The following is a 21,038-nucleotide window of genomic DNA, read 5'->3' as shown; positions in this document are numbered from 1 at the left end:
CTTTAATAGGGATGCCTGCTGGATTTATAAGGCATTTAAAAGCAATTGTTTTCTGGCAGGGTAGGGGTGGGGGTTTAATGAGCTGCTCCTCAGCTGGAGCAGAGGCATCTCCACCTGCTTAGCGGTGTGGGTGATGGAGGTGCAGGTGCTGATTGGTGCTGTGATGGTACAAGTGCTGCAGCAGGAGCCCACAGGCTTGATGAAAAGTGCTCCTCACGGGGGGCTGTGATTCAGCAGTTCGGGGGGGAGAGGCTGCCGCCGAGCGCTGGCATGGCTGGGGACGATTGCAGGCTTCAGCTTGCAGAATAAGAGCGTGCCTCGGGAAATCTCAGGTATGGCTTTATGTTTCTGTGTGTAAATTATCCTTCCTCTGCAGGGCTCTGCCTTTTGTGCCCAGTGAGAAGGAATCAAGGCAAAGGGAGGAAGGTCCCCGCCTCTGTAGCAGCGGGTGGGAGCTTTTGATAGTGCAGCAGCTGAGGAAATCCCCCAGCCTCTGGGAATGGGATCTCACCCAGGAAGACAAATACTGAATGGTCCAGAAGGTACTGATAGCAGCGGACACACCATGTTGTGTGGTCGGAGACGGGATGCTGGGGAAGGAAGTGGTGGAGTATCTGTAACCCCTACAGAGCTCCCCTTGTGAAGAAGCCCCAGAAAAGGCTTCAGGAAAAATACCACCTTGCTTGCACCCTTCCCCCTTGGTAAAGAAAAGACCCTGCCAGGAGCTGTGGAACTGGCTTTCCCTGGGGCTCCTGGCAGGAGAGATGTGCAGGGCACCCACAGGGCCACCCTGCTGGGGGTCATGGCTCTGCCATGTGCCCGTGTGTGGGCAGGATCCTGCCTGTCCAGCCTTGCCTGAAGTGCTTAGTTGAAACAGTTTGTAACTTCACAGGCAGTGCATCTCGTGAGAGATTAAATGTGAAAGTGCCTTTGAAATCTGTGCTAGTAACTGGGATGCAATGGGGCCGAACCATGTGATTACCCTCCAGCCCCGGTGTGGGCTCTTGGGATCTGATGCACTGGGAGTAGGGGGAGAAATGGTAACTCTACTGAATTTTTCTATTTTCATGTGTACAACACTCTGATGTTAAGCAAATACTCTCCCGGTAACGACATGGAAGCCTTCTGAGGAAGCCCTAAAAGTTCCCTCTGGCACAGCAGTTCATATCTGTATTGCTTTTTTTAAAAAAAATCTCTCTCAAAGGCTTTAAAACTTCAAATGTAACAGCACAAGTCCTGCAATTTGGGGGTAAAAGAAGTAGTGACAAGTGCCAAACCTGTCTTTAACCTGAAAGATTAAGTCCTTGGGGAAGAGATTATACTAGCACAAGTGGAACTGATAACACAAGGACTATATTTGTGCCTCAAAGAGGCACAAAACAACAGTTATACCAAACTCCCTCTTTGTCTATACTCTCAAAATGTCTTTTCTCACAGTGACAACTGGAAGCTAAGGCAGAACAAGCTTCAGTATTTTAGTGAAGTCTTGTGTGATGCAAACCTGCATGTTGCTTTCTTGAGTAGCTTGTCTTTCTGATAGGCGTAATGAAGACAATTAAGCCTGTTTTCTCCTTTTTTTGTTGTTGTTGTTGCTCACAGTGTGGTGAGAGCATTTGAGCGGTTCCTGCAAACAAGCTCTTCAATCATGTTTATTGTTCCTTGACATTCTTTACAACATCTTAAAACTCGCAGCTGTGTAGCAATGCGGCTGCCCTGCATGTTGAGTCTCTAACGTGCATCAAGGGCTTTATGATGCTTGTATTAGAGCTCAGTGAGTTAATTACCACCATTAGCTGGGGACTTAAAACAGGCAAACAGCATAGCATGGTGGGTGGAGATGGGTGGTGATGCATGGGGAAAGATGGGGCAGAGAAAAGCATATGTGGGGTTTGGGGGCTAAAGATGGAGACCTGCAGTCAGACCTTCCCATCTGACCTAGCGCTGTGTCCCACCAGGCTGAACGCCATCCCTGTGCCTTCCCTGGGGGTCCGTGTGACTCTGCTCCCCTGGCCCATGGTGGCAAAGCTGGTGGCTATGCACTTTGATGGGCAAAGGGGTCCATCCGCAAGTGGCTGTTGAGCAGGTTCTTCTGTGACTTAACAGACTTCGGAAAAACTGACTGCAGGGATATTTTTTTAACCTATTGTCAGCATTTGGCCTCAAGCAGAACTGCAAGGAGCTTGTCTGTACCTTTCTTTGCCTGACTTTATCACGGCTTCAAGTTCATGGTCCTCTGTACCAGCCATTTCTCGCAGGGATGCAAATGAAAACTTCAGAAAACTTTTGAAAACCTTGTTGTTGGCTATGACACTTCTATAAATTTTCTAATGCATTAAGTTGTTAGTGCTTTTACTGTGTATACCTTGAAGATGTATTTTAACAATGACTGTAAATCTCTGGAGCAGATCAATGTTATTTTGAAATCTGGTGTCTTTGATGTATCGCTGTGTGATGGCACGGATGTTCCTTACAATACTAATGCACCGGCGTATCTAAGCATGTTGCTCTTATTGAAGTTGATGAAAAATGACCTGTTGGTTGCAGTGGTGAAAGATACAGTCCCTAGAAAAGCAGACATTCTGGGGGGGAAATCTCCTTATTTCTGTGTTATAGTAGATGTCTAATATTTTATATACATATGAAAGAAACCTTGAATAGTTATTTACCCACACATGGCAACTGTGGGCAGGTATGTGGAGGTTCATTAAGCACAGCCTAATTACCTCTGTCTGAACCATCAACACACGCTGTGCCCTGTCCTGACACCCCCAGGGCCCCAGGCCTCTCAAACTGGAGAAAAGCATATGCACTCTTACCTACGGATCATCAGTTTTAGACCACAACAGATGTTATTTAAGAGAATTCTCAATGACAGCATATGTAGATGTGACTGTGCAGGAAGTGTCTGCTGTAAAGAAGTCCCAGCAATATATCTAGTGGGGGAAATAATGTAAAAACTTTACTAGTAAAATACCATATTCGGGCTTATAAATTCTTATAGTTTGAAGATCAGTGTTTAAACAATGGTGGTTACGTACACACTGAACAAGATGTACAGCATTGTGCAGCTTGGAACGGTACAGAGATAAAATAAGCGATGCTAAATAGTCTGCTGCTGCTCTTAAAAGATCTTTACTGTTCATTAAATTATCTGATGCTGTCATCTAATGTTTTGGGATCAATTGTATTCTGAACTGCATTTGTGCTGCTGTTAGTTTTTGTTAGTGTTTCCTGTGAGTGAAATTTATACTTGTGCTATGTTAACACCATTCTGCCTGCTGCCCAGGGGCTTGGATCAATCAAATGAGAGCAGCCTTTGCTAGCCCATTGATTTTCATTTATCCAAGCCCATCTGTTTACTCTGTGGCCAGGTATGGGACTAGCACATGTTCAAGGTGTCCATGCTATAGGCTTGCTACTGTGACCAGGTATTAGCAATGTATTTGTGATGGAAAATAAAAGCCCATAGAGTTTGTTTGGGTTCTTCTTAAAAAAAGAAAGTAAAAAATAATCAGGGTTACCCCAATTAAGAACTTGAGGGTTCAGTTTGGATCTCTTCATGCTGCGGGTTAGTCTGATGTGGCTGGCACCAAAGCTGTGTGCTCTGCAGCCCTGGTCTCCACCAGCTTGCTCAGCACTTCAGCTTGGTGACCTGAAATGCAGGCAATAACCCAAACACAAAGCAGTTATTGTTGCTTAAAAAAAAAAAAAAACCCTGACCAAACCCACCATTGTCAAAGGAGGGTATTGTTTTCTTTCAGCTGGGTTGCATCTGTCCTTGGGCAGAAGCACTTTGAGACCAGGACTGGCCCTCTGTCGTAGAGCAAAGTGACTTTCTGGATGCTGCGATGTCCCTCAGGAAACGCAGGACAGCTTCTCCAGTACAGGGTGTTGGACCCTTTTTCGGGGAGATGATGTGCATAGTCCAGGAGCTCCCTGGTGTGCAGGCAGTTGCTCTCCCACCTCATTTGAAAGCTGCTTTACAGGGGATCAGGGATGATGCTGAACCTGGTGTCATCTGGGGCCATGAAGAGCTGTCTGTGCATGTCAGGGCAAGTGGGAGCCCTCTGGCTGGCTGTGCGGTTTGTGTGTCTGATAAGGAGCACTTGAACCATGGCTACCAAACCAGACCAAACTCCTCTCCCGTGAGGTGGTATTTCTGTAATTACTTGGTTCCGTTCCCCTTCGATACAAATGTATTTATTATATGGGGCTTGGTTGTTTGATTGGGGTATTTTTTTATATCCTTGAAAAGCTAGTAGTATGTATCTCTGGTCATAATATAAACTCAGATTTGGTGTAAGTGTCTGGCATCTCTGCAAGGGAGGAAATGAAATCGGGTCCCTCTAAAAGCAGAAAGAGCATCTGGTGACCTCCAGCCCACAACCATCATGCAAAGCAATCAAACTCGGAGAGCTAGCTGTGGCCTTCTGCCACTTTGCAGCTGCCCAGTATTTATTCACAGTATCTGTTCCACTGAAGTCTGTTGTTAATGTTGCGTTGATGGGGTTAGGGACCTCATCAGGGGACCCAGATTGTGTTAGCCTGTCTGGGGAAGCTGGACAGGTCTGTAACAGTGTGGGGTCTCTTCTTTTAAATGCACCATGATGCTTTTTCCTCCAAAGTATTGAACGCCATTTGACTTTCAGGGGCACCAACCTGGGTTTCTTGGGTCTAGATTACTCTGGATTCAAACCACCATGGGGGACCACAGCCTCTGCTCAGTGCTGGGCAAGTTCTCCCTCCCCAAAAAGACTTTTCTGATGCTAGGAGAGAGTTAGTGGCCATACGTGCAAGTAGCTTGCTATGCAAAAGGTTCTGGAGCAAGTAAGTGGAGGTCAGACAGGATAAATTCTCCATCAGATGTTTTAGTAACGTCTGCCCATCTCCGCAGGGTGAGGAGGTCTTGTGGGATCCTGTTGAGCAGGCAGTTATGTTGCTCCTGCCCTTCATCTTGGGGTCAGGACGCAGGGGCATTGGGCAAATGCCAGAGCCTGGCAAGCCAGTTGGAAAAGCCGGGAGAGCATCAGGCAGTGAGGTCTGACCTGTTGTGGGTGATCCTTGGTAGGAAAAACCCTGCTTAGGTTGAACCCTGGCCTCATTTGGGGTCACCCCTGCAGTCTGAAGGAAGACATCCAAGTGCATCATGTCTAAAATATCTGCTGGGGAGGGAAAGTTGGGGAAAGCACCTGGCTTAGATCATTGAAATAACCACTTATTTCAGGTAGTTTTAACAAAGAGATTTCACGTGTAATGTGGGCAGTGGGGCTCATGCAAGCTATAAACCTGCTAAAATCCTTTTCTGCCAGGTCTATGTCTGTCCCTGCCCGAGAGTGTGGCAGGGAACCGCTGGCATCACACCTGGCACCACAGGCTGGGCTGGATCACCAGCCACGGGCAGTGCTGGCCAAAGCACACTTGGCAGAAGACACTGGGAAAACTGGCCTTTCCCTCCCTGTGCTCTTATTGTGGGGTGTAATTACACAGTGAGCATGTGATTTGGAGGCTACATTTCCCTGCAGTAAAAGGCCGTTGAAAGGTGGAAATTGAATAAAAGAAACTTTAGCCACACTGGGCTACATCTGCCCTTTCAACACAGCAATTTGGATTTGGGAGCTTTCATGGATTCTTTGGGAAGTCTGATCCATAACTTGCACATGTGTATTATGGATTGAGTCTAGAAAACGTACTTTATACCCTTTGATGGCTGCAGGATTCCAGTTCTTGAAGTCTGCACGTACTCGGTATTAGCTCACCTAGCTTTTTGTACTGTTATTTTTTTTGTTTCCCCTTGAACGTGGGAGTTTTAGGTACCTCCCAGGGATTAAAGCTAGCTTATTGCCATTCTTCAGAGCCCTCCGTGTTTAGGGGAAGTATGCACAAGGGAGGGTTGCACTCAGTGCCGCCAGGTGCCCATGCTGCCCACAGCTGGTAACTCAACCCAGAGCTGAAATCTCTCTATAGCTGTTCAGTCTTATCAATGGCACCCTTGGCTTATTTTTGCTGTTCTTTATTACTAATACCTCTAGAAGAAAAATAATGATTGCAGCAAATTATAATTTTTATACCTCAGTTGCACTGAGATTTTATTAGGGCAAAGCCCTGTCCCTGCACCTTTCACGGGGCCATGTAACGCAGCAGTCCTCTGCATGGCTCTTGGTGAGGGACTGCCAGGACAAGGATAAACATTGCCACAAGGTCTGATCTTAGTACCTGCTTTTTTTTTTGCTTTCTTTAAAATAAAAAAAAATAATTAAATAGAGCAGGTCTTGCTGAAGTAATTAGCATGCCTGTGATAGGCTCCGCTGCTGTTCTCGGTGCTCCCACGATGCTAGGGCTCATCTTGAATAAAAAAGCAATTTGGGGCTCAACTGTGTGTCTCAAGGGTGCCTTTTTGTACATGCTTATTACACTAGCTCAACAATTATGAATTTGGGCAACATTTTAATTGCATTCACTTCTCTGTAAGGAGTGTAGAATAAGCCATACCACTGATTAATTTTACAGTTTGATTAAACTGTGAAAATGCAACATTTTTATTTTAATCATGCTGCACATATATTTACATACATTCCTTTGGACCTTGCAGTGGGATTTCAGTAAAAATCCAACAAGAGAATGGCTTTTGAGGCTTCATATTTGTGATTAAAGAGGCTTAAAAAGGAGGTGATGGTGTAGAGATGTAGCTGAAAGTCAAAAGTGTCATAAGATTGTCATTACTGATAGTTCACCAAAGAATATGTGTTATAATTCATACCATGGGCATTGGGTAGTGTGCACTGAGGCGAGCTGCGTGCCATGGGATGTGGCCAGCTCCTTGCATCTTGCTTCTGAGCAGCACCAGGATCAGCTCAAGCCTTTGAGGATTTGGGGTGCTGGCTGGGAGCAGGCATAGCTCCCTCAGATGAGAAACCCCAAGCTGAGGAATTAGGTGTCTGCACATCAGGTTTGCAGAACCCATAGCAATTAAGGAACCTACTTGAAAAGCACATTTTTTTAACCATTTTCCTCTTTTTGTTTAAAACACAGCTATAGCTGTGTGAAGCGATACTCTGCTATGAGGATCAGCAAGGTGGGGGAGCTATAAGCCCCAGCTCTGGGGCTGTCACACAACAGTTTCAACAGGATTTTTAATATCTCTGAAAAATCCTGCTAAAGCATTTTTGCAGCAGGGGAAGGGCATGCTACAGGTTTGCTTATTCGCCATTCAGGTGGGGATGGCTGCAGTCTCTCCTGCATGCCCAGAAGTGCCTGCTCACCTGCATTAACAGAATTATGCCTGCAGAGAGGGGTAAAAATGTCTCTACACGTTGAAATTACTGACATCACACTGATGGATATGACTTTAAAGGAGATAAAGAATGGTTCCAGAAGTTCAACTTGTTTTAAATTAGATCTACATAAGCAGATCAAGCAATTAGCTCTGTCTGCAGCTTCTCCGACACTGGCATTTTCTCACTTGCATCTCAAAATTTGCCTCGGGTAATTATTCCAAAGTAACAGGGAAAGCAAACCAGAGGCAATTAGCTTGTTCTCGGGTGTATTGTGGGGGATAGCACATGGAGAGGACAAAATACGGTTGTAGGACTGGGAATGAGAAACCAAGGACAGCCAGTTCAGTGGTGGCTCCAGACGCAGGGGGTTGCCTCAAAAAGCAGGGGCTTACATGGGCAGAAAGGACTGAAGTCTTGATGGGCTGTTTAGTATTTCTCCTAAAAACAAAACACACACAAAAACATGCTGCTTGGATAACATAAGTAAAAATGCTACAGTAATTTGCATGGTCACTTTATTTCTGGCAAAGCCAGGGGAATTCCACAAAACCTGGCTGGTGGTGTTTATTGAAGCAGTCCTTTTGCAGTTACAGTACTGGTTTTACCAGGATCTCCACTGAAAGGAGGGTGTGTGGGTGGGGTGGTGGGTTTGGTTTTGGTGGTTTGTTTTTTTGTGGTGGTGGGGTTGTTCAGGGGTTTTTGGGGTGGGAGTATTTTGTTGTTGTTTGTTTGGGGATTTTTTTACCCCAATGTGTTCCCTGTTTTTCAGCTTTTCTATTCCCATGGGTGTGCTAACAGCCCTCTCCCCACCACGGTGGGTGTCACAGTGCCCAGTCCCCTCTGGGACTGGGGATGGCTGGCAGGATGCCTCACTGGGACCCTCCTGTCTCCAAGAGAGATGACAGGGATATCCCTGTCCCTCCCCTCCCCTGCAGAGCCAGCAGTGGGGAGCAGACCCTGGTCCCCCATGTGTGGCGTGAGGTTGAGGGGTGGTCTGTTAACCTGGCACATGTTTATTTTGCATGACTGATTTCTGCCTTGGAAATCAGCTGGATGGCAGCTGTGGCACCTGGTTACCTCCTTGAGCAACACCTTATGGCTGGTTCTGCTTCCCACCGTTAAGAGAAATCCCACCTGGGATGGACTCAGAGCTTTCCCTTAGCTCCAGGGTCTTTCAGCCGGACCCACCATCATTCCCATCCCACTCCTACACGTTACAGCAGCTGCACAAGACACACTACAGTGAGTGTGGGTAGCACCATCCATACCAAGCATGGTACTATAGCTTGCCGTGACGAGTTCTCCAAGACTCGTGAATAAAACCGTAGGCTTGCTTTGTCAGTGCTGCTGAGTAATGTTGCCTGAAAAATGCAAATGAATGCATCTGCTGACTCTACTTTTTATAGTTGACTTGAGCTCACTGATCACCTGAGTTCACCAGCAAACTCAATATATCTATTTGCCTAAATCTAAGAATAGGTTGTTGTAGCATGAGGACAGAAGGGAATATGTGTTTACAGTAGGTATTTCTTTTGTACCTTACAGTGTGATAATTTAATATACTAGATGATAATCTCCTTGATTAGACTTGCATCATCTAAAATCAGTTGTTTCTTTCTGATTAAGTATCCTGATAAACACAAGATAGGTTGTAGAATAAATTAGGTTTAGGATCAGAATTTTATTGCCTTTAAATATTCAGTAGTCCTCCAGGTGCAAGCTGAATTTATCTTGCCTGTACGAAGTCTATGCCTGTATAAAATCACTGTGTATTTAAACATTATTTTTGTTGTCAACTAATTATTGTGAAGCAGGTTTTTGTGTTTTTAAGCTGCTCTGTTTTGATCGGGGGGGGGGGAAGGGTTCTGTTCCTAAAATTATATGAGAGAATTTAATAAGGCATGCATCAGTAGCAGAAAAATCACACAGCTACATGCTGCTTAGATAAGTTAGAGGTTTTGTTATGTTAATAACCTAGAAACTCCATAAAGGGTTTTGCTTTGCAGCACGTATCTTGCCTGAGCATCCACAGCCAGGTCCTGCTCCACAGGGATGTAGGTTATTACCAGCCTAAATGGCCTTTTCATGACTTGAATGGTTTTTCATGTACTCGTTAGCTGCAAGATAGAAATAATATGAGTCTCAGAGGCTCTTGCTTTGCCGGCATGCTGTTCTTCTCCAGGCACTGCCCAGAGCCTGCTGTGGAGACTGGATGTGGGTGGAAGGAGCAGCACTGATAGCTCTGGCAGGAGGCATGGCTGTCTCCTTGGCTCAATGCGAAGGTGACGGCTGTGGCTCAGTGAAAACACCTCCTGCGCCCCACTAACACATAACCAAGACAGTCTTCTGGGTGCATTATTCTTCCTTTTGAAGTTGGCTGTCGTATGCTCAGGTAAACGGCTCCCAGTTCACCCTGTTTTCTGCTGGCCACCACTGTCCTGGCACTGGCCATGGCTCACCACTGCCCAGGACCGGGACCTCCCCTGAACCGGAGGCATTGCTGGCAAGCAGCCCAAGGGAGGCACGGTGCAGGCTCACGTGGGACTGAGCAGATGCAGCTTGTAACTCCCTTCCCTCCCAAGAGCTTGTCAGCCCTTTCAGAAAGGCAGTGACAGTTAGCTCTGCGGCGGTTTTCTATCCCTGCTTCCCAAGCAGGTGACCGGGCAGGTTAGAGGAAAGCCACGGAGCAGGAGGATTAGCTGAAGAGCTCCACACAAAGCTTTCACCTTTCTGCAGCTGGGCTACAGCAGTTCATGGAGAACTGGACCCAGAATCTTCTGGGCTGGCAGGGGAGATCAGCAGAAAGTCTTCCTCTGTACCCGTTCCTCTGAAGACTTAACGCCTCTTTTTACATCCCTTGAGCCTTGCCTTGTGCTGTGCTCGCTCAGGCGTCTTGTGCCCCCCGTGCGTTCCCATGTAGCATCCCTGGCTGCTGTGCAACAGGGGATGGGCTGAACCCGCAAGCTCTGAGCTCCCAGAGCTGTGACAAAAACCAGTGTGCAAGTCACATCACTGGTGCTTCTGAAAAAATGGTCTCAAGGACTTGGATTAACTACTTGCAACATAAAATCATGTCACGATAGCATCTTCTTGCCAGGAGTTTTGCTAGGAGGGAAAACCAGAGTTTCAGAAAGCCTAATGCAATTAGGCTTTTTTCTTCCTTTATCCCACGGGTGCTGCAAATAAGGCAGGAAAAAAATAAAACTATGTCCTTCTAGACCAGAGGGACCATTAATTTTGAGTTGCACCAGTCTGAGGAAAGGGCAGAACAGCATCATGGAAGATGTAATTGAGAATTTTTCTAGCAGACCTGCCTTTGGTGGCTCTAACAGCCATGCCACTGGAGCTGTTGGCTCTTCTCAAAACTAGAGCAAAAACAAACAACTCCAAGAATTTCTTGCAAACAGATCGAATTGCACTGACATACCTCGTAGCAGCAGTAAAAATCAATGTCATAAAGACAGTGAATTCAGAGAGTCTGCCTCATAGGTGTGGCTCAAAATGGATTATTTCTTTTTTTTTTTTTTCTCCCCCCCCTGCAGTATTAATACCTATTAATTATCATCTTATGAGAAAAATGGTTTTCTAATCACTGAAGTTAGAGATTTTTAATTAAACATTCTGCTGGTCCAAGTGAATAGGATATATACCTCATGTGAGGGGATTAATGCAATACTTTATAGTGACCTACATACAAAAATTTCAAGTCTTGTATATATGAGGCTTTCTCTTATACTCAAAAATTTACTGAAAAAAAACCCCAAACACAAACAACTGAGGTGTGAGTTTGGTTGTTTGCTTTTCCTTTCTTTTTTTTTTTTTTTCTCAATTAAGTTACAAGCTCTAGGCATGCTTAGCAATTCGCATTTTTAAGGAAAGATAGACAGTTAAGCCCAATATATCTTTGCAATTTGCCTATGGAAGCGTTAGTGTGAATGCTACTAGGCAAGAAAGGATTTGGCACATGAATATAGCCATGCATGGCGGTGGGATCCTGCCCAGTGGCTGCAGGTGTATGGCTTTGTGAAAGGAATCAGGACTTGCGCTGCTTCCTAGAACTGAGGTGGCTTCCTAAAATACACATTAAGAATTCATGTATAGCAAAAATCGGAGATACAAGGAAGTTTGGCCGGCAGGCAACCTGTTCTCTCCTCACACCTCCATTGACTCATGTGGTAAGGAAAGGAACATAATATAATTGGTCATTTAAATTCTTAAATGAACATATAAATAACCAATTTAAAATATCTGGGTCTTCGAAATTTTATGTCATATTTTCAGTGATTTTGGACAACAAAGCAGAGTTATAAACCCAGTGGCTGACATGCTGCTGTTTCCCTCCTGACCCCCCATGGTAAGATAACACTCTGTAGGAGTCGTACAGCTATGCTGAAACCTAGTTGGTTTAGATCAGTCTCAGTGTGTTTTGGTCAGCAAATGGATGGGAGCTGTCATTCAAAGACACATCTTGGTTCATAAAGATAAAAGTTGAAGTGCAGAAAGCGTGAGCGAGCTGGATGCGATGACAGCGGCTCCGGTGCAAACACAAGCCGAGTGACGAGGCATCCACCTCATAGGGAGAGAGACAAGGAGGACGTGGGCTTTGCTTTGGGTGGGTTTTAACCTTTTCAATGATTGCTGTCACATCCCTCGCTGCCACATTGCTCCCTGGCACCCTGTTGCTTACAACTGGTGGCAAAGACTGTATGATATTCTGTCATCAAGTACTGCTGTGACAAATGAGTTCAAATGGGTTTTTCAGATTCCCAAAGACAGTAGAGGTAGAGACCTCAGAAGATACTGTTTCCAAACTCTGTCTTTTAGATAAAATTCCGATTCCCATATGCACTGTAAGCCGTGTTGACTGGGGAAGCATCACAGCAGGCTGCTGGGCAGTCCCAGGCACCTCCCCAGCAAAAAGGCTGCTGATCTGCTTCACCCGTTACTGAGCAGAGCAGGGAAAAAAATTATTCTGCCTCATGTCCACACTTCAAATGCAAAAGATGAATCTTCCAAGGGCTTTCATACGTGTTGTTTTTTCATCTGCATGTGTTCAGCAATAGAAGTCCAAGTCTACTTGCTGCTCTGAACAGATTTAATTTGATCACCAGGGAAGGTTAGAAGAGATTAGGTTTTTGTTTAAGGGTACAAAGTGAATTGTGCTCGTTAAAACTCCAGCTGGTGTTTCCTCAGTCTGCACCTACCTTGTGGTCACCCTGGCAGAGGACAGAGCGATTCAGTGTGGTGGTGTGGCTGGGCTGGGCGGTCCTTGCGTGGCATCCCTAGGGATGCTGCCCTTGCAGGCAGGCTCTCTGCCAGTCCCGCTCCGGTCCCAGCAGCTGAATAGCTCTGGAGCAGTAAACACCAGCGTGCAGAGGGATGTTTGAACGCTGCGGCTGGAGTAGGTGCCTGCTGGTCCATCCTAACCTTACCCCTGCGCAAGCGGGTTCTGTGGAAGGGGCGCGGGTTGGTGTGGGGCTGCAACAGGGTACATGGGTAATGGAACAGTTCTCTAGGCAGGGCAGGCTTTTGAGTGACAGCAAGCAGCACACAGCAGTGCCGCGGGGTGCTGGAGGCGAAGTAGCCGTGAGACAGGAGGGGCACAGGGGCTGCTGGCTGCCCTCCTGCTGCGGAGCCTCATCCAGGCTCCGAAAACTTGGGATGAGGAGCGGGCCAACGGCATCTGCAGTGGAACAGGGAGAGACAGCCGGAATCAAGCTTCTCCTCCTTACCAGAGGGTGAGTTCAGAGGAGATTTACATGGAATTAGCAGTTACCAGCTCTAAATATTAAAGCTTAATAGCAGAAACTGTGGGTAGTATTACTGCATGTGTGTAGTATTGCTACGTGTGGTAGTATTGCTGCATTCAAGTGATGCAGAGCACAAATCCAAAATAATTTACCTCTCGAGACAAATTATAAACTTTATCATTTTAGTGACCTACTCACATGCTGCCGTGGATCAAGGGAGATTATCCACATTACTGTGCAAACAAATTAGGGATTCATCTTCAGAAGAAAACTTAGGAAAGCACAACAGATAACTTATAATCAGAGGCATTAATATTAAAAGCTTTCTTTGATTTTTAGAAAAGGGGAAAATCTGTCATATCAGAACAACTGTTTTACCGAGATGGATTTGGGCCAGGCCCAGGTTTTGTTGGGAATGGAAGATCGGGATTTTTTCATTTGTGCAATCCCTGAGGTAGGTGCCCAGAGCAGTGTGCGGGCAGAGCTTCTGTGGATGTGTCAACCACAGCTTCCCACAGCTCTTGGTTTGTTTCACTCCCTTTAAGTGCTTTGTTTTATCAGCTCTTGCTCAATAGTGTAGAAAATAGACCTGTTTGGAAGCTGTACCTGGGAGTTACTGTAACACACACTGACGCCATTTCATCTGTGGAAGCCACAATTTATTGCACTGAGCATGTAGCGTTGACAAAGAAGCGACGATGCATTTAACAACTCCACGCTTGATTATATCAGGGAATTACTGTGGGAACACGGAGTGCGGCGCTGCCTGCTGCTACTTCCCTGCGTGTGCTCTTGGGGTCTTGTATGAACATGTCAGTGGAGCAGCCTCTGTCCCTGGATAGTAGTACAGTTCTGGTCTGGAAAAATTGGTCTCCCAGTATTAGTGTAAAACATTTTTATCCTGGTTAGAGAATTAAGCTGTTTGCATTTCCCGTTTGAGATGTTCTCTGCCTACCAAGAGGGAGGTGGCTTCAAGCAGTCTGTCTCCTGGGGCTGACTCGCATGCCCAGGTGGGCCTGTTTGCCCTGTTTTATAGCTGCGCTATCAAAACAATAGTTAAAAAAATAAAAATCAATTAAATGCAAACACAAATGGAGGTAAAGCCTTAGCTGAGGCTTACGCATTTTGAACAAATGCTGGTGGAAACTTTCTAGTGATTTCCTGGGATCTGCTTGTTTGGAAAGTGCCCATCAGATGATGGAAATGGCTCCTAAAAGACCTCCTCTCCTCTCTCCCCATTTGGTTTCACGTTCCCACAGGCTGTGATAAGTTACAGTGACGAGCAGGTCTGCAGGAGCCAGGTCCCTGCCCCTTAAGGACTCGGTCCGAGCGCTGGTTTACTCCTCACGCAGTGCCGCGGGCCGGGCAGCCCCCACAGCCGCGGGATGCAGGGCTGAAGCCATCCCCGCCGGGTGCTCCCCGGACCCGAGTGCTGCCACCCCCTCTTCCCTCGGGAGCCTTGGACTTCCCCGTCCCTAAGATTTATTCCTGCCTCATGCACATCGAGCAGGGCTCAAGCTGATGCAATTAGAGTAGATTTAATGAAGGAGCCATCTGCACAAAGACAACTGGCATGTCATTTCTTTTGCCTGGAAGGATCTGTGCTGTGCGTTCACCTTTCTGGCCTCGCCTGTCCATCGCCGGCGACCTGTGTCCTCCCTCTGCGCTGCCCCAGCCGTCATGGTGCTGGGACGAGCAGCACCCCTGCCGTAAGGAGTGCTGCCTTGTTACAGCTGGGCGCTTAATTGCAAATAGAGCAGTGGTCCAGGGGGTCCGTGTGGGTGCCCCTTTATCTCCCACCCACCGTGCCCAACCGTGAGCTAGTGGCACAGCCCTGCAAGCTGTGGTTTGTCGCACGAGCTGCTGTCTCACACCTGCGATGCAGGTGACGAGTGCTTTAAGAAAAAAAAGGGAGGGGGAGGGGGATATATCTTGTATAAACATTTGCATTTTAATTTTCTTTTAATTTCATGAGGCCCGTTATGTGTTTATCAAGGCATGTAACAGCTTTGTGTTAACAACGCAACAATGCACCATTAAACATGTACCAGCTGCTCCTACCCTGGTTTCTGTTACCGACAGCCCTCAACAGCTCCTGTCAAGGGGAGAAAAAAATACATGCTTTGCTTTAATAACTAACACTAACACTGCAAAACAAGAAGCAATAACAGAAAGGCCCTGACATGTTTCTTTGATGAAATACTGCCTGGGAACTCATTAGCTGAGCGTGCGGAGGATGCAGAGGAGCGCCTGATCCAGAGCACATGGCAATTTGGAAAGAAAGGTTAATCCCAGGGATCAAATTATGGATGTTATTTCCGATGACAAGTTTATTGATGTCTTACAAATCCCAGCTCCAAAGAAAGTAATTTGCATTATAGTGAACGCTTTCTGGAAAAAAAAAAAAAAAAAGTTTAGCAAACCTGTGCTAGGTACCGGGATACCACTGGGAGCTGGGAGAGACCCTGAGGCAGCTGCAGGGAGGCTGTGTGCTCCAGTGTCACCTGGGCGGGGGGGGGGGGGGGGGAGCCCAGGTCTTGGCTGCAGGAGTTGACTCCAAGGTGGCCTCAGGACCACCTCTGTAAGAGATCTGCTTGGTGAATCTGGGCTCTGCTGGCACATGATACTTCATTCCTGCTTGTTTTGGTTTTTTAAGCTAAAAAAAAACCAAACACCTATTTTTATGGTATACCTCTGAATTTGCTGAATAGCACAAAACCACATTTTTATGTCAACATCTGTTTGCTAGTTTGCAGGCACCAATGCTGTAACGAAGCGGGCAGGTCTCTGAGCAGAAATCTGTCTTTCCTCATGCTCTCAAAGTGCAGAGAAAGCAGGCTGTGCCCTGGCACACCTTGTACCCACCTGTGGGCTGGGGGAAGGTCACGCTGCCCACCCCTGGCTGAGGACCACCAGGTGCACCAGGGAAGCACCGCCTGAAGCCGTGAGCCCCTCTCTGGGTGGCAACCCCATGCCAGTGCCTGCCCAGGGGGCTGGTGGGTGCCGGCTCCTCCCAGGGCTCCCTTACAGCAGATGCTGAATGTTTGCCTCTTCCCTGTGGGCTTTCCCGCGTGGTCCAAGGGCTAAGTGGGCTTGAACTCTTGCAAGAAGCTGACATAGGAGATTTGTTGGGGATATTAAGGAGCCTTACCTCTGTTTGATGCCAGCCTCTGCTGACAGGAAGGCTCGAGCCCATTTATTTAGGGTGGCATCAGGCAACCAGATGATGCTAAATTAACAGGTAGGAAAAATTACCTTGTTGTCATGGTCCCTTAAGGGATTAATTAGCTTGTGTATCATTGACAAGATAGAGTATCACGAGCTGCTGTGAATCACATACCTATTTTTGTTGCAATTTTTGCACTGCAATAACTCAGCTGGGGGTGGCACCCCAGGGTGATGGGGAGAGGAATGGTGGGTTGCTGAGTCCACAGCCCTGGTGGCTGCTGAGCCCAGGCTCTCTGAGAAGCCAGCTCCGACACATTTATGCCATTTTCTTACATGCTGCTAGTGCAAAGCATCCTTATACGAGATTCAAACAGACTTTTTACTATCTTATGAAAAAGAATTGGATGTAATGATTCAGAACTTTGTGAATGACAGCAATTTGCATTTGCCCAAAACACAAGAATATCTCATATTTACTCTAATATACAATTATGGTGTATTTTAAATATAGCTTATACACCAGCACCTGGTTTTTGTAGGGATGGACACTAAGTAATCACTGGAGGGCAGCGTAAAATTTTGCATTTTGTCTGTGATTAGGCTCAACAAATGAGCAATGGGCTTAAATTTATACTCAGAGGGAGAGATTATAGTAGCTATAGTTTGAGTTTCATCACTTTCTGATATACTAATACATATATATTGTTCTGCAATTCAAGGTTATCATGTGAAGTTAGAAACTTTGCTGTGAAGAGTATCACAGAAGGTTACTCTGGACCGTCTCCTCTAATGGATGGGAAGTGGCTGTGTAACCCTGAGGCTGGCGTTTCTGTCCCTAGGTTTAGCTGTGTGAGAGCAGGCTGCCTGCCCGAGGCTACCCGCAGAAGGAGCCCAGGTGGCTGGTGTACACCAGTCATTACTGTTCGTATGAAGGACAACAGCAAGAGCATCATCATTGCTAGCCAGTAGGCAAGACTAGTTCAGGAGTTTAGTGTTTTATTTCTCTATCATTTTCTCTTGTTTGGGTGAACATGTTAGGTTTCTTATCTTTTTTTTTTCTTTTGTCAGTCATCTCAGTCCTTCAAAAGCTTAAATCAGGCCTCCTAAATCTGCACAGAAGCTGGTGAGAAGGCTTGCTGCCTACCCTAGCTCATATTTTGCATTTGCATTGCCATTAGCTGTGGCAGAGGAGGAGAGGAAAACACAACTTAAAAAGGGATGGCAGATAGGGAAGACTCCAGCAGAGCAATAATACCATGTGTTTGTTCAACTGGATGCATATGCTTGTCCTGACGGTGCTGCCAAGGTGTTCCAAGGGTAGGATGACAAGGGCTATGTGCGCATGTGCCTTGCTTATGCTTTTCAAGCACATCCACCACCCAAGGGAGGGAAAGCCCACCAGCTGCCAGTGCTGGTTTCAGTGCTGCACCAGTTACACTTCTCCCAGCAACACTGAATGTATGTTGAAAATGGCCCCCATGGGCGGCAGCCAGCGGCAATCGGGGTTCTGAGGCTGCCAAGGCCAGAGCTGAGGAGCTCCCAGCCCTTGGTGCATTGGCTCGGAGAGGGTCCACGCGGCTGGGCCACCAGCATAGGAAACGTCATTCCCAAGGCATCAACCCAGGCTTTTACAGTGGCTATTCTCTGCCTTGTTTTATTGTAACCTGATCATGGGATTTTTTTTACAGACGCAGCCTTTGGTCCAGATGCTTTTGAAGCTCATGTGCTCACTCAACACACGTAATTTAGTAGCTGGTACTTGTTTGTCATGGAGTAAATAAAAGATCTGCAAAACTGTACAATATCTATAAAAACATTTTAATGAAGCTTAAACCTCTTATAAAATAGACATGGCGTTAACCACAGACAGTGTAAAAGTTGGCATTGCTGGAAGTAATTATGCAGTGCTATTGGGCTTGTGCAACGCTTGCTCCAAAACTCCAGTCACCTTTCCTTTAAATTCCCCATTGATTTAAAGAACTTATTTTATTACCTGACAAGCTTCCTTATTCTCTGCATTTATTTTGATTTTGTAGAGCTTTCAGCCATGCCTTTATTGCTGCTGAGGAGTAAAATATCTGTTATAGCCAGAGCCATAAATCTCCCCTCTACCCAGGGACTAGATCTTCATGACTATAGATCACTTTAGTTATTGCCAAAAAGTGCCATCATATCACATTGCAAATTAGGGGGCTGAAAGACAGGGCTTTGCTGATTATGCCGATTATGTGAGTCTGAGGAAAATCCTTTAGTCCCCAAACTCAGTTTAGACAGTCGGACAAAGTTCAGGGAGAAAATTAGAAATTGATGGTCAGTGGCTGCTCTCTCCGTGGTCTTATTGAAGATAAATCCTGGGAGGGGAAGGGTGGCTGCCCACGCATCCCTTTGGGCGCAGGAGCAGGAGGTCAGGACCCGTGCCACCCCGTGGTGCGGGGGTTTGGTGCTGACAAACATCTCGCTGAGACCTCATGCCATGGAAGGGGCATGAGAGCTCCTCCAAATGATGGGCAAATAATGCCCAAGGCTGATTGACACCCTTTTAATCACTGAAAATAGGACAAGTACCCTGCCAGTGTCCCCAGTGTGATGGTACACACCAGCAGCAGCGCTGGGGATGCTTCATCCCCATCCTGAACCCAGCTGCATCCTGGGGACCCGCTTGCACCCTGCTGTGCTCCTGGATCCCCTCCGAAACAGGGAGAGCCCAGAGCTCTTCAAAATGCTTCTCTCCATGATGATACAGAGCCACGAGCCCGGAGCAGGGGCATGGGAATGCCCCTGTCGGGCCTGAGACGCTGTGACAGGCGCGCCTCAGCTGTCCCCTTACGTGCAAGGAATAGCTTAATTAACAACGGCTTTTAACAGGGTTGGGTTTTAGACACCTCATTGATATAAATGGAGATCAAAGTACACTTTTAATGTAAAAACTGTAGTGAAATATGTGTCTTCTGTAACGCTGGAAGTGCAGGAGAGGAAAAGCTGCTGTGCTACAGGTGGCCAGAGCTTTGTGGGGCTTTCCTGGGATCCCCACCTTCCCTCCCCTCTCCTGTGACTACAGTTGCACAGCCTCATCCTTTAAGCCCTTCTTTTCTCTCTGGAACATTAGTAAAGTAAAGAAATATGAATAAATTAAATGCAATATTAATTATTTACCAATCTGAAGCATCTCTTCCTGCTTTTTCAGAACCCAGCATCCCCCTCTGCAGCACAGCTCTACTTTATTTTTTAAATTATCTAACATTTCTTTCAATTTTTAATTCTCCCCCACTATTTAATAATTAATGGACCAACTTTCTCTGTAATATCTTTTTCCAAGCAGTGCTGCAGGGCTTAGAGAGAGGCCTCAGAGACAGGCAGAGTGGGTGAGGCAATAGCTCAGCGTCCCGCAGCTCTTGGTCTGATCCTGCCCCTGCTGCAGGCATCCCCTGCACCCTCAGCTGCCCAGCTGCAAAATAACATTGGGGTTTTACCCTGTTGATGTGTTTTCTTCTGGTCACTCTGCTACCGTGTGGACCTCTCCCAGTCTTTTTTTCTGTTGGTCCAATTTCTTCCCTTTCTCTTATTTTATTTTTCTGGGCTTTTCTCTCATACTGTCTTCTGTACCACTGCCAGCCCACATTGATTTTTCCCTGGTTTTATTTTTTCCTTTTTTACATTAAGACCCTTTCACCCTGTTTTTTACTGTTGACTCTACTCTTTCAGTATGGTTTTCACTCTTGCTTTGCTGGGTGCTGTTTCCCACTAGCTGGCCATGCTGGCGATACTTTGCAGCCGATATACTTTCATGATATTTCCATATTTTCAACAGCAGATGGACCTAGAATGCCAAACTCTGTTTTTTCTTTGCTTCAGTGTGGCTTATTTTTGTTTGATAAGGGTGTAGTTTGATTCTTCAAAATGCAAAATTCTCTGAATGACATTCCCCACACCTTCTCTTAAAGGAATTCCTCATCCTGTATCTCTTCCCAGAAGGAATCCCCTGAAGCTTTAGTACATGCCTCAGCAACTGCAATGGCGAAAGATAATGTAGAGCAAATATCTTTTAATATAACTTTTTTTTTTTCTGAAGGAGGCTTGCAGGTTGTGGTTTGTGTACACAGTTTTCAGATGCACATCTAACACCGTATTTTACATATACCTACCTGAAAGACTCGAAGCGGGGCACTGAGGACACCTCTCCTGGGATTCTCTCTCTCCGAGTGTCAGCCTGAATTGCCTGTAAGGAAGCAGAGGATCCCAACGTCTGCGGTTGGAACTTTTAACAGCTTCCTATTAGTCCATTAGGAAAAAGGATTTTGGCATTCAAAACAGGATTACCATTATCTAAGAGAATATTTTCCCCTGGACAGGATTAAGATTTCCAAGCTTCATTAGGGAGGAAGTGGATCGTGACAACTCAAACCATACCAAGGTGGCCGGCAGTGCGGTGTTAGGGGTCGGAAGCAAATTAGCCTGTGAACATTTTGTAGTGGGTTGGCTTGGAAAAGTGGGCACCCATTCCTGCTCCCCGTGTCCAGTGTCTACGGAGCCTATAGAGAGAGGTGAGGAGAGTGACTGATGTGCAAACTCTGTCCAGTACTGGTGCTTTTATATTAATCCCTATTTCTGATCTTTCTGCAATTTGGTCCTTGCTAGAACGGCTTCCCTTTTCTTCTCAGATGATTTATAGTACCAGGGGTGGGTGGTGCAGAGGATGACCTGCGCCATGGGGTGAGGATGCAGCGGGGCTGCCTGATCCCCCGCCATGGCTGTGCCTGGGCTGGTTTGGGTTGTGCAGGAGGAGGGTGAGCAGGGCTCGGGCTGCTGCTGACCATCAGAAAACTGGGTGGTTTTGGGGGGGTTTGTT

The 21,038-nt window shown here is 46.5% G+C and overlaps 1 protein-coding gene across 1 annotated transcript in view; it reads left to right on the top strand.

Annotated features, from left to right (window-relative positions):
- Window positions 1-247: 247 nt before the first annotated feature.
- The window catches only part of LOC121096762 (schwannomin-interacting protein 1), an 89,682-nt gene continuing 68,891 nt past the window's right edge, over window positions 248-21,038 (top strand). The window contains exon 1 of the mRNA XM_040613234.1: window positions 248-332. The gene's annotated coding sequence lies outside the window, so the exon portion shown is untranslated. The remainder of the gene's footprint in view (window positions 333-21,038) is intronic.

The sequence above is a fragment of the Falco naumanni genome, chromosome 13, assembly GCF_017639655.2.
Source record: "Falco naumanni isolate bFalNau1 chromosome 13, bFalNau1.pat, whole genome shotgun sequence".
NCBI classification, from domain to species: Eukaryota; Metazoa; Chordata; class Aves; order Falconiformes; family Falconidae; genus Falco; species Falco naumanni.
This window is presented reverse-complemented; position numbering and strand designations above follow the sequence as displayed.